The sequence below is a fragment of the Harpia harpyja genome, chromosome 5 (assembly GCF_026419915.1).
Source record: "Harpia harpyja isolate bHarHar1 chromosome 5, bHarHar1 primary haplotype, whole genome shotgun sequence".
Lineage (NCBI taxonomy): Eukaryota > Metazoa > Chordata > Aves > Accipitriformes > Accipitridae > Harpia > Harpia harpyja.
The window spans coordinates 57,597,265-57,615,758 of NC_068944.1; the positions used below are offsets into that span (position 1 = coordinate 57,597,265).

Consider the following 18,494-nt stretch of genomic DNA (forward strand, 5'->3'; position numbering starts at 1 on the left):
TGAGACTTAATTGAAAATATTCACAGTAATAAGTACTCTTCTTGTTACTATTTGCTGCAGTAAGACCTGTCAAGAACAAATTTGTACTGTGAAGGAAAAATTACTTTCCTGTGATTACCTAAATGAATTAACAGTTATCAACATTGCTGAGTTTTTTTATAAGGTGGCTATCTTAAGTATTTTTGAAAATGTAAAATTAATGCAATATTTTGTGTGAAACCAGCAGTGTGAAGGCAGTGCCGTATTTAACTAATATGAAGTGGAAAGGATAACATAGTAACACCTTACAAAATAAAATTGATTCTTATAGAAACTTTTTATCGTAGATGTTCTAAAATCTGTAAATTACATGTTCTAGTAAGACAATATTCTACTGTTGTTTTAATACGGCACAAAAATATGCTATGATACAGAACATAAGAAAAATTCTTTACAGATCTGTTTTAATAACCGAATTAATTTACTCATTGATTTCTGAATTTTATCAGTTAACAAGTACTTTTTTTGCAATAAGCATTCATATAAAATATTATGACTTGATTAAATGTCAACATTTTGTAATTTTGACATCACTTTTTAATATTTAATATTTTCAGTCATTTCAAGAGAGTGCAAGATTGGGTAATATTTTTGAAACCTAAACCTCACAGACTGGAATCATTATCTTGTGAAAATTCATGCATCCTCAAAGGGTCTTCAAAACTAAAATAGGACTACTATTGAATTTGAAGGTCCAGTTAGACGCATTGCCTGTGTTTCACCAAAATGTCCTTTTTCTTGAACAGGGCAAAGAACCTCTTCTCTCTGCTACCAGCTATAATTCCTTGTTATGTCACTCTTTCTTTCTCAGTTAGATATGACCTCTCTGTTTCACAAGGACTACCGAGCTCCCTGCTGTTCTTGCGCATATCTGCAGAGCAGGCATTTCAGTTTGTTTCTTGGTGGAATTTGTAGGCAATTGAAAAGTTGTTTCAGTTCACGATCTCTGTATAACATGAGTTGCATTACTTGACTGAAAACTGAGCTCCCATCCAGAGGATGCGAATAAAATTGTTTTCTATGGATATGTGTAACTTGAAGGAAGAAAAAGGTTTAGGCAGACTTTTTATTATTTGCCTCTTGTAAAGACATTTTTATTTTATTTTTGAGGTTGAATATTATTTATGGATGTTGGAAATTAGCTGAGTACATGTGTTTGCTATTAAGCATATGAGTAGTTCCACTGAAGTGAGTGGTACATTTGAGGGATACCAACCCTTACAAAGGGAGGGAAGACATGTGAATCCACTTTTGACACAAAAGCAATCCTGTTTTCTGCTCCAGCTCTCTTTCTTTGCTAGGACCACTAAAGGATGAGAACTAGAGAAACTCTCCAGCTGTCTTGCTGCTGCCATTACTACACTTTGTGCTTTAACCATCTTATCAATAGCCAAAGTCATGTCTGCGTCAGTAAAGGAAGAGAAATGCCAAGAAGCATAGGAAATCACTTGCAGTTAAATAGGTGAAATAATACATAAAAGCCTGGAGAGAAATGTTCACTGTGCTGTTCCATCAGCTGCCCGGTGGCTGAAGACCATACTGCCATAGGAGTTACCTTTAAAAGCACCACTTCTCAGCTAGCTAAGAGACTCCTCATGCTCCATTAATGTACTGACAGAAGCCATGTGCCAGTGACTGGTACCCGTTAGAGGTCAGGCTGCATGCTAATGAACAGATCAGTCAGTTCAGCGGCTTCCTTACGGAGAGGTCTGCATGTGCTCAGTGCACAGCAGAAGTCATTAACTTGCATGCCTTTTGCTATTCCATTTAAGCAAGTGCTTTCATGCAGTGTGTTGGCAGATTATAGGAATTGTTGAACAGAACCCCACTGGGAAAAGGATTCTTTGCAATTTTGAAATGAATTTTCTCAGATGGTCCAAGCTGGATCTTGGCTTTTGCCACCGTGCTTGTCTCTTCTCAGTGGGGAGATGAATCTAAACATGTGCCAGTTTTGTCCATGTTGCATATTCTCAGCTTTCCTGGGTTGAGGAAGAAACTTTCTGTCATTTGATTTTACCTTGGTGCCATCCTATAGTCATCTGGCATTTGAAGATACGCAGTACACGTGGAAAGGAATCTGAAGGTCTCCTCCTGGAGAGACCTCTAAAGCTCTCAATCTTATGATCACTTAAGGTTACACCTGTACAGATAATAAAAAGACCAGGGTTTGTCTCTGGTTCTGAGAGGAAGATCTGGCTGATGTCCATATGGCTAGCCTATCTTAAGCTTTCCTCAGAACAGGATCACCTCATCCTTAAGATCTATTGGAATCCTCCCATGCCCGTGCTGTCTCCTGAATTGCTTTTTGGGAAAGCTCTGCTGGCTTGGGTCAAAACAGTGGCAAGGAGTGGGCTAAGAAATCATGAGGATGGTTATAAGTCAGTGTCCTGCCCCTGTAGACTTCGGTACTACAAATATAGCCTGAGAAAATTAGTTTCATGCAGTCATCCCTCCATGATAGAGGATTTATTTGCCTGTGTGCACCCTCCATAATACCTCGTAGTTTTATAATGCCTTGGCTGATTTCATCTACATTTCAATGAGTAGACCACAAAGATGATTAAATTCAGGAGGATAAGGTGGATGGCAGAGCAATGTGCTCATAATACTTACCTGCATGTAAATCCTGCTGCAGCACATTAGTTATTCTGAGTTTTATAGCTTTACGTTACTTTTTTTTTTTTTTTACATATATATAGATGTGTGGACAGGATAGAAGTGGCTGAAATCACAGTCAGTGATCACACAGGTAAAACTCATTAAAATCCTTGAAATTATTTTCAATTTTGTTGGCATATCACCAATAATTCTGTTCTCATCTGAAAATACTTTGTAGGTAGCTAATTAGCCATTTTTAGCTAAGTTGCATTCCTTCCCTTTAGCAGGGATCTGTGTTTTCCAGTTCCACCTTCAGCCCATCAATTCCTGCTTTTTCTCCACCTCTCATCCTGAGTTATGGCATGTCTGTCCAGTGTCTAAATACCAGAGAAGTAAACACATTTTGTTGCTTTTTTTGTTTTTAGTACAGAGAGAGTTTGGATCTCACTGAAAGTAAGTAGCATTGACATGATAGCAGACATGAAAACAGTGACTTCCTAGGAATTTTCTAGATTCTAGGAAAAAGACTTGATAATTAAAAATATTAAGAAGAAACTATTCTATCAGTTCACATGGAAACAGCGGCCCATAAGACTCTGGTCTTAAATCAGAATGAAAGGAAGGTACTGATATCATAGGATAAAATTGATATCAAAGGAAGGTAGCAAGGTATATCTGACTAGCAAAACCACACAGATCCAGGATGAAGGGCTCAGCATCTGTGGCTGGTAGCAGACAGCCTGCTGAGAAGATTTTCGTCAAAGATGAACCACAGCCTGAGAGCAGAAGTGATTGGTGAGGAGGAACAACAACAGGAGGCAGCAAGGCAGACTTCAGCGTGAGAGAAAGAGTCAAGAGGTGAAGGAAGTGGAGTATGGAGAAATTGAACAATTATGTCAGTGAAAGAAGGAGAAGGAGGCACACACAGGAGAGGACTAAATGACAGCATGGGTCTGGCTGCGGTTTAGAGTGTGGGAATCAGGAACAAGGGAGTTAGAGGAAGAATAGCAGCTGGGGAAGAATATAGCAAAAGCTATAGAAAAGCTTTTGTGTAGGAGAACTGTGTAGGACTGCTTGGAGTGACTAGGACAATCCTTCTGGGAAAGCAGAGTACATGAGCAACTCAGACAGAAATTCTTTTTTGTCTTAGGTGTCGTGCTTTCTTCTCCCCTGTTCCTTGTAATCCTTAATTAGTTTTCTGCTACTGTTTGGGCTCAGTAATTATTTATTGTTAGTGTATCACCTATGGGTTTCTAATATCGAACAGTTATAAAAGTGTTGTAGTTTCAATAAACAAAAATGGTAATTGAAAATCACTGCTTTATGGGGGACGGGAAATCAGATTATAGTTTCACAGGCCTGTCCTCAATGCAATAAACAAAAAGAAGCCAGCTGTGTTAAATTTTCTATTTAGTTTGAATTTAAAGTTTGTCTGGAGTTTTATGTTACCTTAAGATGCCTTTTGAAGTACCTCTTTTGACTTGGTAATGAGAAGTAGAGGGAAAATGTCCAATTCTTTGGAAAAAATTTAGATCCAACAGTCTCAAAGAAAACAAGCCCGATTTAAATATGTTTGAGATGTACACACTTCTGTCAAAGATACAGGTATATAACATACATACATATATATTTTCTGTATACATTTTTTTTTTTCTACCTAACCAGTTGTTCTACAGATATTAGAGGCATTGGCCCCTACACCTCTCCTCTCAACAATAATCTCACCTCTCTTACTCAGCGTACTGCCGTTCTTGATCAAATCTCCTAAATCCCTGGAGCTCTCTTATCCCTCTCCCCCATCACCTCCTAGTGGGAGGCAAGCTGTGCAAATGGTGACTGGCACAGTCCAACCTGAGCTCAGGCTCCTTCGCAGGAGCACTGGTTTGCAGCTCTTAGCAGCCATTGGTTTTCATTAAACCTGTAGGAAACTAATACTTTTAAGATCTCTAGCTACTGTGGAACTCAAATGCAAATATTCCATAGGTTCAAAAATTAGCAAGGAGAAAAGAATGTCTGCATGGGCAGTCAGTGCAACCATGTGAGAACCTTTTCCTTAGGAGATGTCTAGAAATTACACACTCGGCTTTCGTACCTGGCAGCTGCAGTTACCCTGTCAGGTTGCAGCACTCGGTGGGCTCTCGGTGCATCAGGACAGGATAATTAATATTGATGGTATACTTCAGTCCTAAAATGGAACTTTTCTTATCTTCACTTCTCAGCCTGGGCTGAGCACAGAATTGTCAGCTGGATGTGTGAATTGGGTGGATGCTTGGTCACAAAGTTTGTTAGGTCTTTCTGAGGGATTACATCGTGAATTGGGCTCTCGGTCAAATTTAAAGCCAAATCTATGTAAGTGAAGCTAGTAAATTAATTTCTTCCTAACAATTAATAGCATGTTGTACACATGCTAAGTTATTTTAAAAATTGTAATTCATGCAACATACGGTAGCTAATAGCATCGTGCCAGTAGGATTTTTGGTCCTTTCCTGAATGGTCTGCCTGAGAGTGAACACCCTTGCTCTGGCGTTGGCGATGGCTAGCTGGCTTAATAGAGTTTTCTGTTTCTAATTTCTGTAATTCTCCCAGTGAAAATTGGTATTTTCTATACATGTGATTGATAGTTATTATTCTCATTTAGCTGCTTCATTCCTGTCTTCCAAACTGAGACATGGTGAGAAAGTCACCATGTCACAGTGCCTACACTGATGCTTCCTCTGGCAGCCAAGCAACAGCTTGATCTGTGACTTTTCCATCCAAGTTGTTCCACACTGTGTTAGTTCTTTAGTTCATTTTGTAATATATTTGCAGTAACAAGGATATGGACTTTTTTCTTCTGATCTGTCAAAAACAGCTTCAGAGACAATCTACAGATCCTTCTCCATATGCAGATCATGTGCAAAATTTAATATATTTCAGGCATGAGTGAAGAAAGCCACGGAAGTGCTCCAGAAGAGAAGGGTGCGATTACATGCAGGTGTGGAAATGTTTTCTTAGTGATGACTACTACTCCCACCCACTCTTTGCCAGATTGAAAATGCACTAAAGCTTTGTTACGTGAAAGCCTAAGCCCCACACAGGAAGATCAATTGAAAGAATGAATAAAACAATGAAATGAAATGAAATGAAATGAAATGAAATGAAATGAAATGAAATGAAAGACTTCACCATTGATTATTCCTGGAGCTGTTTTTTACTGTTACTTTCTTCAGCAGTTTATGATTGGTCCTTGCTTAGCTTAATGAGTGTGGAGTACTTATTTTTACTAGACAGGAGTATGACACAGGAATAATGAGACTTGACATTGCTGCTCTCTGGGCAAAAAGAGATTAGTCTCGGCCTGCCCGTAGAAAAAATTATAAACAATGTGGTTTTTAAGGCAAATACTATTTTATAGTATCACCCTTCCCCAAAAGTAGGCAAGTCCTATTCTTATGCTGTACAGGTCTGTGCTGTATACGCACTTCTCTCCTGCAGCCCAGGATATCTTGGTTTCTCCTGTATGTCGGCATGCCCTCATGTACTCAGTAGTTAAAATAATCTTCCTTGCCTACTGCTCTGACAGACCTTCTCTCTCCCTTTTTATCCCCATAAATTTAACCTCAGTGCCCTGAACTTCAACATCCTTCAGGATTCTTCCTCTTATCCTTACTCAGTTTTGTTTCTCATCAAATTACTTCTGTTCCTTTCACTCTGACAGCAAAGCTAGATGCACGGATAGCATTTAAACTGAATAAAAATTAGCAAATTATGTTTGTTCACAGCTATGGGTAGACCATGGCAAGGAGTGTATTATCAATACCTATTCAGACATCATTTATGAGTAAATTCCTTTGCTTCATTACAAAATACAGTCTTGCACACTTGCAAACTAGGTAAAAGGTCTCTCTTTTATAATTTTAGGCCCTCAGGCTTGGGTTACATGGTCGTTCAGTGGCTAGGAAACAAAATGGGCCAGATGAACAATGTGTTTCCACCCCATGAGAGGAGGGAGGGGAAATGAAGAATGTTTATTATAGGACAAGAAAAGGATTGTTCTCTCTCTCACTCACTCTGTTTACATATACATATACAGCACTATACTTCATGGAAAAAAAAAATCAGATTATTATAATTCAACAAGGGAGGTAAGATGAACATTCAGAAAAGAATTTGGGGGGGGATGCTGTTCAGTGATGGAGAAATGAACATAAGCTATCAGGCAGCGTAGAGCTCAGTGAAGTAACTTTCATTAGAAGATTAGTCTTGTGCATGGTTGATGTGTAAAGTGTACTGAATGCCTAAAATGATTCTACCCAACCTGCACCTCTGTTATGTCATCGACTCCCTGACTGCTTTGACAAAAATGTGGTTTTCTTCATGCTTAGCACTCTTCCCACTTCCTGAATGTGTGTTGAACCTTCATTCATACCATCTGACAGGCATTAACAGTATGCCAGTAAACTTCTTTCTCATACATCTTTGCACCCTATTTTGTCTTATAATACCGAAAAAAATAACATTTTAGTTTTATCCTAGCCATTAACAGCTGATGTTTCGATCCCTTTCTGAACATTTTTGTGTTTTACTTCATCTGGTCATAATAAATGCTCAAAATTAACAAGTTATGTTGCAAGTAATTATATAATATGATCTTAATAATTTAGAGAAGAACTACTGTGTTTCCTTCTATTTTGTGAAAGCAAGCAATACTGTATTTGTTCATAAAAGTGGTAACTTGCAGTAATAGAAATACAATATAGACATACTGCCGGAAAATTATATCAGCAAAGAAGCAGGCATAAGCAGAGTGGGGCCATTTCACAATACAAGTGTTTATGCCAGTGAATGCCATGTGTTCCTTTTAAAACATTTTTAATACAATAACAAAACTGTTAACATAGAAAGATAATTACAATGTTACTTCTATTTGTTCTGAAAATAAATTGCCGGTTCAGGGAGACATTTGAGAACCATAAAAGGAACAGGAATGCGACTTCATTCCACTCTCAAATTCATCATTTAGAGGTTCTAAGCACATACATTATCTTTTGATTTTGCAGAAGTATTTAATGCAATGTTAAATAATAGATGTATGGTCTTGAGAGTACAGCTTTTTAAAGAAAAGATCAGTAAAAGTATCTCAGTCACGAGGAAGAACAGATGTGTTCCTTGCTATTGAACTCCAAAGCTCTTTTAGAAATCTGTTAACCTGATTTTCATATGACCATTTACCCAGATTCATCATATTCAGTACTTATGACAATATTCTTTTGTATCAGCATCATTATTTCTTACCCCAATTAATCTGCATTTAACTGTTTCCTCCCACCACCTTGCTGACTGAAAAGATTGTTTTGCAGTCAGATCCAGATATTCTCGTTGGTTAGCCTTCCTAAACGGGATTGTTGCAAAGAATCAGAAAGGCTTACTGGGCCTTTGTCACTCTTGTAGAAGTGCAATGAAGCAGCGCAGTTGATACAAAGCATCTAATACCTCTTGCTGAGAGACTGAAAAATAAAGATGTTAGCATGGCCACCTGCAAATGCTAAGTCTCTTCAAACTTGAGGGATTCAAAAGTCCTGCAGCAAGCGACCTGCAGCCTCAATGACCCAAGAAGTCCCTTCCAGCCATGTGTTCTGGACTGCCCCGTGCAATCAAAGTACTAGGTCAGATTTTTGATTCAAACCGAACCTGAAATAAACTGAGGCTAAAGAATCCTCTCTAATGAAACAGTTGCTTTCTAAATACGGTCAATTATTATATAACTCACAGAGCAAACTTTATTTAGTACTATGATTCTGAGCAAATTTCTTTCCTTTTCTTGGGAAATAAAGGATTTTTTTCATATAGTGCTGTTTTTAAAAATTAAAAATTGTTTTATTTTGTAAATTTCAATCATCCTATATTTGAGTTAATGATTGTTTTTTACAAGGTCTAAATTAAATTATTACTTTTACTCGGAGTCCACTGGGATTAAAAACTACATTTTCTTCCCTCCTAGCTTCCCTTTCCCCTCTTCAGAATCCTAAGGAGGAAGAAAAGGTTCACAGACTCCCCTAAAAGTCAGTGATTTCTGATCTCTAGGTGGAACTACATTTGAAAGTGAAGGATCCTTTTCTAAAAATACCCTGCTCTTACATCTTTTCTGTTTGATAGATTAGGTACAGATGATATTAGTGGAGTCATTACAAAAGGAAGAGGTAGTTCTTGAGGTAGCCATGACACAAAATGCGTAAGTCATCATAATTTAAAAGTGTCTGTTTAGGTAGCTTTTGGCTGCTAATTTGTGTGTTGGAGTTAAAACTGTGAATCAAAGATACAATGTCCTCTTATAAGGTATAAAACAGCCTTCATGTGTATATAAAACAGCCTTCTAGCAGTAACCTTGGATGTGGTGCCAAGATGTAGGACCGTAGTAAGAAAGCACAAGCAAACAAAAAAACCCCATTCGTCTGACTAAGAGAAAATCATAGAATCATAGAATGATAGAATGGTTTGGGTTAGAAGGGACCTTAAAGATCATCTAGTTCCAAGCCCCCTGCCATGGGCAGAGATACCTGCAAAAGTACTTTTGATGACTGTCGGTATCAGACCTGCTAAATCTTAGGTGTTGAGCAAAGACCCCCTGTTTTCTGCTCTTTTACTCCCTCACAGCAACTGAATCCCCCTCTTTTCTGCCCTTTTACTCCCTCACAGCAACTGGAGGTCATGCTTTGCAGTGTCGTTGTTGGGTGTCTGTCCCATGATTGCACCTCAGCTGGCAGACAGAGCTGGCCAGAGAGTACCAGCTGGAAGGACCTGCTTCCCTGCACTTCAGGGAGCACATGGTAGGGACTCAAGGCAGTGGAAAAGGCAATGACCACATTATTTGATGCTTTAGTCAGCTGAAAGCCAAGTCAAATTTCCTATAGTGTCAGTTATGTGTGTTATCTGGGCATTTGGTTGGAGCCTAGAATATAACCAAAGCCTCTGTCGGTCTCTGTAATGGAATCACAGTAATAAAAATAGATGCATTTCTCTGTTAGTTTCACCCAATCCAAAGGAATGAATTCAGTCTGTTCTGAACTCAACAATGGCTCCTCAGATCTCAGGAGGTAACACTCCCAGCACAACCTTCTGCAGCTGCCCCAGTCTGTGTCCTCTGTCTACTTTCCCCTGTCTTTATCTATTGCAAATTTCCCCATGTTCACAATTTTCATATGATTACTGAAGTTCCCTTTCACAACTAACTTTGCCTGTTTCAGATCTTTTCTCCTCTTCAAGAAAGCCCATCCTTGGTCATACTGAACTCAAAAGGAGAACTACTGCACCCATTATTTGTCTTCCAACTAGCCTGTTCATGTAGTTGCCTATGTCAAAAAATCCTTTTCCTAAGGTATGGGTCTTGCAAATGGCAGTCCAGGAGCCTTTATGTCCCTGAAGACTTTCATTAGTATCACCAGGACACTGCAGCCATTAGGGTTTGTGTCTACAGGTTCCTTTATGTGACTTGGGCCAAAGATTTTACTGGGTACTTGGCTACAGTCATCCTTCTAGTCCACTCTTGTCTGGCTAGCCTGAACTGCATGAAAGGGTTCCAGTTGAAATTTGGCAGTGATAATCAGTGATTTCTCCTAGTCCCATATAAAAATTAATTGCATGATTTGCATCAAATTCCAGATTGAGGTATTTTCTAGTTAAACATATATTTCTCTGACTCTGTCATTTGTTGGTGTGTGCCTAAGAAGCAATTTCTCTTATTTTATCATTCATTTATATATCATCTTCACCTAACATTTCAGTTCTCTCTCCAGGCCTGTTTGCTGGCTTCCTCTGATGGATCTCATTACCTGTTTGCCAATACCTTAGCCACTAATTTTCCTTAATCCTGTCACAAAATTTTACCTATCTTCAAAGACTTTTCTAGTTAGTAAGTCTAAAAAAGTTTCCCATTTTTCTCTATAGTTTCATTTTGTCATATGGCAGTAAAATGGTCTAGGTTTATAATTTTCTGTGTCAATCATACATGAACTTGAAATGGGGTTATCTGACTCACCTCAGTCCTGCTGGATGCAACACAAAGCAAGCATAGAACGCGAGTCAAAATTTGTATACTGAGAGAGGCATAGGTCCCTGAGTTCAAGCACCCAGAGTTGGTCACTGCTTTCTCAGGCCACTCTCTGAACATGGATTTTTATGTGTTGAGGCTTTCCAAAATAGAAGGGAAATACTCTTTACAGCTTAGAAATTGTTCAAAAAACAAGAAAGTTTATTTCTTACTAAGTCATCTCAAATTGAAAGTGTGTTTTAATGTTTTCCTGCCTTTGTTTTGACTCCACAGTCAAACTCCTATGGGTTGTTTTTTTCCCCCAAATATGAAGTTACAATTATTAGGAAAATAATATAACAAAGCAGCACAGAAAATATCATTATTCTATTGTATGCATCTCTGATGGCCCCACAGCCTCAGAAAGCACACAGAGTTAGAGCAAGTAGGAAGAGATGCAACAAGGGTGATGAAAAATATGGAATAGGATTTTTCAGTTCAGAAAAAAATGACTGAAGGAGATGATTGAGGGCTGTAAAGTCAAGAATACTGTGAAAAAGGTGACTACAGAATGATTTATTCATTGTTCTCACAATGCAAGAACTAGGCCATTGCAGGCAATTACCAGGCAAACAAGCAAGAGGAAGTACTTCTTCACACTACAAATTTAAACTACTGTGGGACCTGTTCTATAGGATACTGTATGGACCTGATGTATATATTGGCTCAAAAAGAGATTAGACAAAATGAGTTGGGTTGGATCTAGCAATGGCAATTAAACACAAAAGCCTCTAATTCACAGAGACTCTAAACCAGTGGTCAGTGAAACAGAGGCTTTCCTTCCTACAACTTTTTTTTTTTTTTTCCTGACATATGTTTCTTGGGCATTGGTACTAGCCATGCTGACAGACAGGATATTGAATAATTGGACCCTTGTTTTTTCCTGATATGGCCATTTTTATTTTCTTATGTTTTGTCTGTATTTGTCTCTGGTCTGGGCCACGAAAAAAGCAGTCTGATTATTAGACTATATGGATGTTGGAAACCAGAAGTTCATGTGATTTATCCAGCATGGCAGATTCAGCTCTTTAAAGAAACATCTCTTGTTTCATCATTCAGAAGTCTTAATCCATTATAAGTTTTATTTGGCTTTTTGCAAAAGTCTGAGTAGCTCATATCAAAGCTGGGTTTCATTATCCCAGTTAAACAGTTTAACATTGTGTCAAACTATTTGTCTTTAATGCCGTTTAAGAATACTTATCTTTCCCCTAAGAACAATATTCTAACCATGATCTTAGCTTAATTATAACAGATTTAAAAGCAAATAGGTGCATAACTCAGGTGATTTCTATGCTTACCTGACATACTTCTATGAAACTTCAGATTTAATGTTAATCTAGAGAGGTTCATGGAGTAGCTCCATATTTGCACAGGTGTAAGCAAAGCCAGGAGGTGGCCCCATGTCTTTAGTAGACATTGGCACCAACAGTTTAACTGTCTGTACCTTTCTGTTTTATATCACATTGCACAGAGTAAAATAAGGTTTAAATTCAAATTTAAAACATTATCTAAATATTTACAGGAAAAAAATGTTCTCATATGGTCATTTGTCACATTTTTGCTTAGAGAACATTTTTCCTCTTTTTTCATGCATACAGGACCGAACTCAATGACCTTGAATCTAAAGATATTCCCCAAACTAAACACAAAGACATTAAGATTATTAAATATGCTGGGACTGAATGAGGGTAGCATAGAGAGAAAATTAGAAAAAGTTTATTAACTAAACTACATTAAAACATTAACTGAAGGGCCACATTGTAAAATTAAGAAAAGAGTCAACTATCTTTGATGCACTACATAATAGGCAGAGGTAAAAAAACTGTATTCAAATAACTCATTTGCATTAGTGGGTTGCTTCTATTCTAATTGAATTTTGTAGAGCTCTCTAAACAAGAATGCTGGTGCAGAATCCTGATGAAAGTCTGACATTTGTTAAATCCACAAAAGATTATTTTAGAAAGTAACAATAGCCAGTATTCATACAGAAAAAAAAAAAAAGGAATTTTAATTAACAAAATGTGTATCTATTTTATTTTGTTTCTGAAACAAAAGGAACGGGGTAGGGGGGGGAAGAAATAAGCAAAGAATTATTGGCTTGACTTTTAGGGTTCTGAGAACCCAGAGTTCCTGACAGATCCCTCCAAAAGAAGTGGGAGGGAGAGTTTCTCAGCTCCTCTGCAAAATAGTTTATGTGCTTAACAATCGTATATTTTTTATAAAAACTTAGTTACATTGATTATTTGGGGGTTATTTTTAACATATCATTTATATATAAGAATATTTCAAATTAAATATACATTGTCTGTGAGATATGGCAAACAGATGGGCTGTCGTCGTGATTGCTTTTTTCAGTCCATCATCAACTCCTACACTTTCTGCATTATAAAACCACTAAAATATGATATAGACACAAGTGTGTGTGAATAAACACAAGATAGCATTTTTTATATGTGTGTGTGGTTTTATATATGAATATAAATATACATGTGCATATAGCCAGACACAGAATTGTGTACTACAAAGGAGCAGTCACAGCGTAGCTAGGCATCTCTGTCTGGACTGGGAGGTGGGAGGCAACCTGCCTATTTGATCTATCGGTACATTGGCCCATGGGCTTCTGCGTGGGTGAGTTGGAAGAAGTTGTGTGTTGTACCACTGTGCACTCTCTTGAGTTCAAAACTTGATGTGCCTTTACTAGACTAGTCCAAAAAGGTGTGAGAACCTCTTTTACATAGCTGACAGTCACCAGCAGTATCGGTTGTTTGGGATTCTGTCATCTTCTAGGTTTGGTTCTATTATTTTTGTGTCTGTATGTAGTTCCTGATTGAGTCCATAGGTTTTCTATTTTCAGTTAACATTGGCTGTTAACTTCTCCAGGACTGAAAATTCATTCATTTGCCATAGTTGGTACTCTGGAATTGCAGTCTGCTACAATCAGATTGTTTCAAATTTTTGTCCATTGACTACAGAGGGAGCTTAGGCAGCTGGCTTAAACTAGACTCCTACTTCTAATATGGAGAAGTGAAATGAGGTGAGTCTTGGTGCATGTTAGTGCTACAAAGCATAGCAGGGTCACAAATACCTGAGCTGACTCCAGACAAACAAGTGACATATTCTGCAAAACTATTAGCCTAGCCAAAGCCAGCACTGATGTAGCTTCCAGTACCCAAGCTGTGACTAAAGTACCAATTCTGTTGTGCTGCGTAAGTAAACACATTATGTCACACAGCATGAACCCTTCCAATCTTTATTTTTTCTTTCTTTCTTTTTAGTTAGAGACTCTCTTTTCTTCTCCAACCCGAAGAAACACCTGTGCACTTAGATGAGTCACCTACCACTAGCAATGGGGACTGCCGTGACCCTTGAAAAAGAATACAATTACTAGATTTTGTACTGTTAAATGGACCTCTCTTTATTGGAATTATACCAGTGCTGGTTTTTATTTAAAATAGCTCATACAAGGAGATAAAGAAAAAGGCATACATTTCACTTTCATTTGCACTGAGGAAATCGGAGTCCTCACTTCAGTAAGCCAGTCTGAATTTACACTAGTGAAATGGAAATTGATACAAACTATCTCTTACTCTATATAGGTAGGGAAAGATTAGTAGGATGTTATTTGCTAATACATTTGAAATATTGTGTGCTGATGGAGATTATCCAGATGGCACGAAGTTTCTGCTGCTGACTTACTGGGGATGGTGTAAATTTGGTGCCATTTCTTTCTGTTCTGTAGCCTGTGGTTTTTATCTGCTGTGCCTTTCAGACTGTAAGCTCTTTTGAGCAAAAACTCGAACAATGAGTTTGTGCAGTGTCTTCTATATTCAGGTCCAAGCTTTCTTGGTCTTCTAGCATTATCATTATGCAAATGTTAACTAAATATGACAACAAAAAGTAGCCAGCTGAAGGTAAGGGACCAACATTTTGAAATATAGAAAAATAGCATAATCATAGGAAAATTGATCAAAATTGTGAACATTATTCACAGACTCATGCTCATGGGTAGTTTTGCAGATAAACAAAAGCGGCCTGAGGTTGACGTCAATGGTATTCTCTCACCTGTTTTATTTTCAGTCATTTACACTTTAGGTGACAGCCTAAATTATACCTGAAAGTTATTGAACCACATATCTGAGGGAGCTTTGGAAAGTACGATATTTTTAGATCATCTTGGATGGGACACCCTACTAGCTGGAGAAGTAAATTTTATTTCTTAAAGGCCAATGTAGGTGAAGAAGCTAAAGTTGTTCAGCATTTTGCAGGATCCAACACAGGTCATACATGGGGCCAAATTTATACCAGCACTGCAGGTCTGTAATCAATATTAGCTAGTGCTACTACTAGTAGTAACAACAGTAATAGTAGTAATAGCATAGTAGTCAATGGAATTTTACTGCTCTCTGTCTGTCATTCTCAGTCCTTAAATATGAAATTGTGAAAAGATGTCCAGTAAGGCCTTACATGTAAGCCTATGTGACTGAAAAGTTTCTAAGAGTTCCAGGTTATACACACCAATTAAAACTTCACATATAGTGTTTTGAATCACATTTGAACTCATTAATATAGTGATAGCGTGGGTAAATGGCTTTCAAACAGCTAACTTATTTCTTAAGTTATTTGTAGCATAGTGACTCTGAAGCCAAATAAGTTGTTTGGCAAGATAACTTCATGTTTTGTACCTGCAATCCAATTCCTGCCTGGCAGTTTTAAATCTGTAGTAGTGCCGTATCTGAGAGAAATAGTTTTCTGCTGTATTACAGCATTAAAACACACAGGGTTGTTCTCTGGCACTGAGTCCAGCTGGCACAGAGTTACCCAAATCCATACTGTGATACTCTCCTACCCTCCAAAACAGCCTTTTGGAAGTGGTTTCTGGCCCATTTTAACTCCTGAACCAGGACTTTATTGGAGATGCTCTAGAACGTCAAGCCGATACTGTGCTAGAGACTCTTCTAAAAATGTAGCAGTAAAATGATCTCGTTCCCATACATCAGAATGTGTCTTGATATTGTATTTACTCATGTAGACGTAGCTGTGGATTACCAGAATAAAACCAAATGAAAGAGAAAAATAAAAGTTTTTTCATCAGCAATGGCATTTTGGGATTCACTGATTGTGTGATCATGGCTGAAGTGATACTGCTGTGACTCAAACACCATGGAAATGAGAGCAGTGTAATGACAACAGCACACATTCCTCTGCCAGAAATACAAACAGTGTGAAAACTTACAAAATAAAACCAAAGCTTGTGATTTTGTCATTTAAACATGACATCAGTAGTTAAAAATATGTGTCTTTCCTCTTGGTCATTTAGACTTCGCTTGGAGAGCTATGGATGGATCCCAGTGCCCACCAACTGACTCAGATTCTAGTCAGTGAGTTTAGAGCTAACCATTAAAATTAAGGTGTTTCATTAGTGAATTGAATTCTCTAAATATGGTCTCCTTGTAAAATTCTCATTACAACTTAAAATATTCACACCACGTATATTTGCACCCCTAAGAAATGAAATTCATGACCTCATTAAAATGGTGTGGCTTCCACTGACGTTCTGGCACTTTCAGGCATTCAGAGATTCCCACCTACCAGGCAGCACTAACCATAGGGATGTAAGTGGAAGCTAGGCTGGCTGACGAGTGGAGCTGGTTACCTGTGGACTACACAGCGCAGGCAATTTGAAAGAGCATGATTTACAAAATAGATGTGGCAAGTCTCTGCAGGGCTTTGCATAGCAGAAGAAGCCTGAGTAAACCTCTGTTCGGTTGTTCTGCACTGAAATAATGCACAGGACTGTGGCATATAGTGTTTCCAAGAAACGTAGTCTGTGGTCTCAAGAAAAAGAGATAACCTAATTGGCACAGAACTTTGCAAAATCATCCCTGCTTAATATACATTAACCTTCTACAGGTTATGTTAAAATTACGTTACAGCCTTGCAAGACAAATGTCTCTTTACAATGCTGACATTTGGACTCACCAAAGCTTTCACCACTTGATGATAATGTAATAGTCTTATACTGCAAGCGTATCGAACCAGACCTGCATTGTAGTGGCAATGTCCTCAGCAAACTACGTACTCTCTAGACATTGCAGTCCTTGAGTGCAGAGAACAGTGCGTGACAGGTACATACCTTGCTTTCCATCCTGTTGTCATTTTCATTTGTCATTTTCACGGGTTGTTTGCAAAACACATTTCATCTCAGTATGGGTTTTTTTGCACTTTTTTTTTTTTCTGGAAAAATACAAGCATAAAGATCATAGGATGCTTTTCCACAGTATATCTTCTTAAGTAACATCAGCAGACTGCTGCATTACCACAGGTGCGTTGACTGGGTGCCTTCATTGTGCAGTACAGTGTGCTTCACAGGCTGCTCAAGTGCCAATAGTTCTGTACTGGATTTGTCCCTTCTGTACTGAAGACTAAATCATAGAGGGAAACAAATCATGTTTCATGAAGTTACAGTTTCAGAAACTAATTACATTGTCCTCATCTAAGACGTTTTGAAAACCTTCAGTGGAGTACACAGGCAGCTGAAATAATAAGATTTGAGAGTATACTTGAATAACTGCAGCTTGTTTCAAAGCTGATGGGTCTGATGAATTATAAAGAAGGTTACTCTCAGAGACAAAAAGGTGGATTAGGATCTAAACAGAGAAAGCAGATAGTCTCCATGTATGCATTTTAAAAAAACAGAAACCAAAAAACCCCACTTGGGTTTGGTTTTTTTACAGCTTGATATTGTTTCCTGTGAGTATCTTTCTCAAAAACACTTTTTCCTTAGAAGAGCATGCACATTTTTATTTCTATGCTCTTTGTTTCTCACCCTGATGAAGCATTACGAAGTAATATATTTTGCTGAGCTCTAAGACACCTTGTGGCTTGCAGATTGCCTTGTGATCACAAAGGTGTGAAATTATTCTAATCAAAATAGAAATACTCAGCTGTGTAAAGGTTTTCTGCTTCAATTCTGACCTCTTAGTTTCTTGTGAGCTAGCTACACTGCATTGCTGCATGCTAGCCCATTAACAACTCCCTTTGTTATTTAGAAAAGTTATGACTTTTCTAAATTTTGGTTTTGTGGTTTTATCATAAACATTGGAGAGGAAAGTTAAACATATTTTATTTAAATAAGAACAGACAGCTTTCACATGTGACTAATGTTAGCATTAAAGCAAAAGAGAGACTTATTTATACAGATTTCCTTCATGTTCATTAAAGAAGGCATAATACAGAAGAGAATGCCAACTGCAGGACAAACAATCCTACTATGTTGTTTAAGAAACTAAAACTGGTATCTCCATGGATCTGAAAGCATTCTATGTTTCCAGGGAGAAAAATCTTAACTACTTTTCCATTTCTACCTTTTAAAACATTTTTTATGTTAAAATTTTCCAATTTCATTTTCAGAAATTGAAATCTGTCGGTTTGGAAAAGACATAAAGCAATTTCTTTCAGCTCTTCAAATCTATATCCTCTGAAAATGTGCAAGACTTTGAAATGATCCCTACAAGGGCTAAATTACTTACAGGTAGAGCTCCACTGGCACAGACTGTTAAGGTGATGGGAACAGTGGGAGCACTTTACCACTGTAGGAATACTGGAATCGGGTATCAGCAAATGAGTCCTAATGTGGGCATGCAGAACAAGTTGTTCTAGGAGAATCCTGTTTTGTTCATATAACTGCACTTGCAGTAACAACTAGGGAATTCTCCCAGAACAGGTGTGTCAGTCAGCAAAGCTATTTTGGTAGAAATCAGTGCTGTGTACCTAGCTTGATATTTGGGGTGGA

At 37.9% G+C, this 18,494-nt stretch overlaps 1 protein-coding gene across 50 annotated transcripts in view; it reads left to right on the forward strand.

Moving 5' to 3' along the window:
• RIMS2 (regulating synaptic membrane exocytosis 2) overlaps positions 1 to 18,494 on the forward strand; it is a 493,527-nt gene that overhangs the window by 447,727 nt on the left and 27,306 nt on the right. The gene's annotated exons all lie outside the window — the stretch shown is intronic.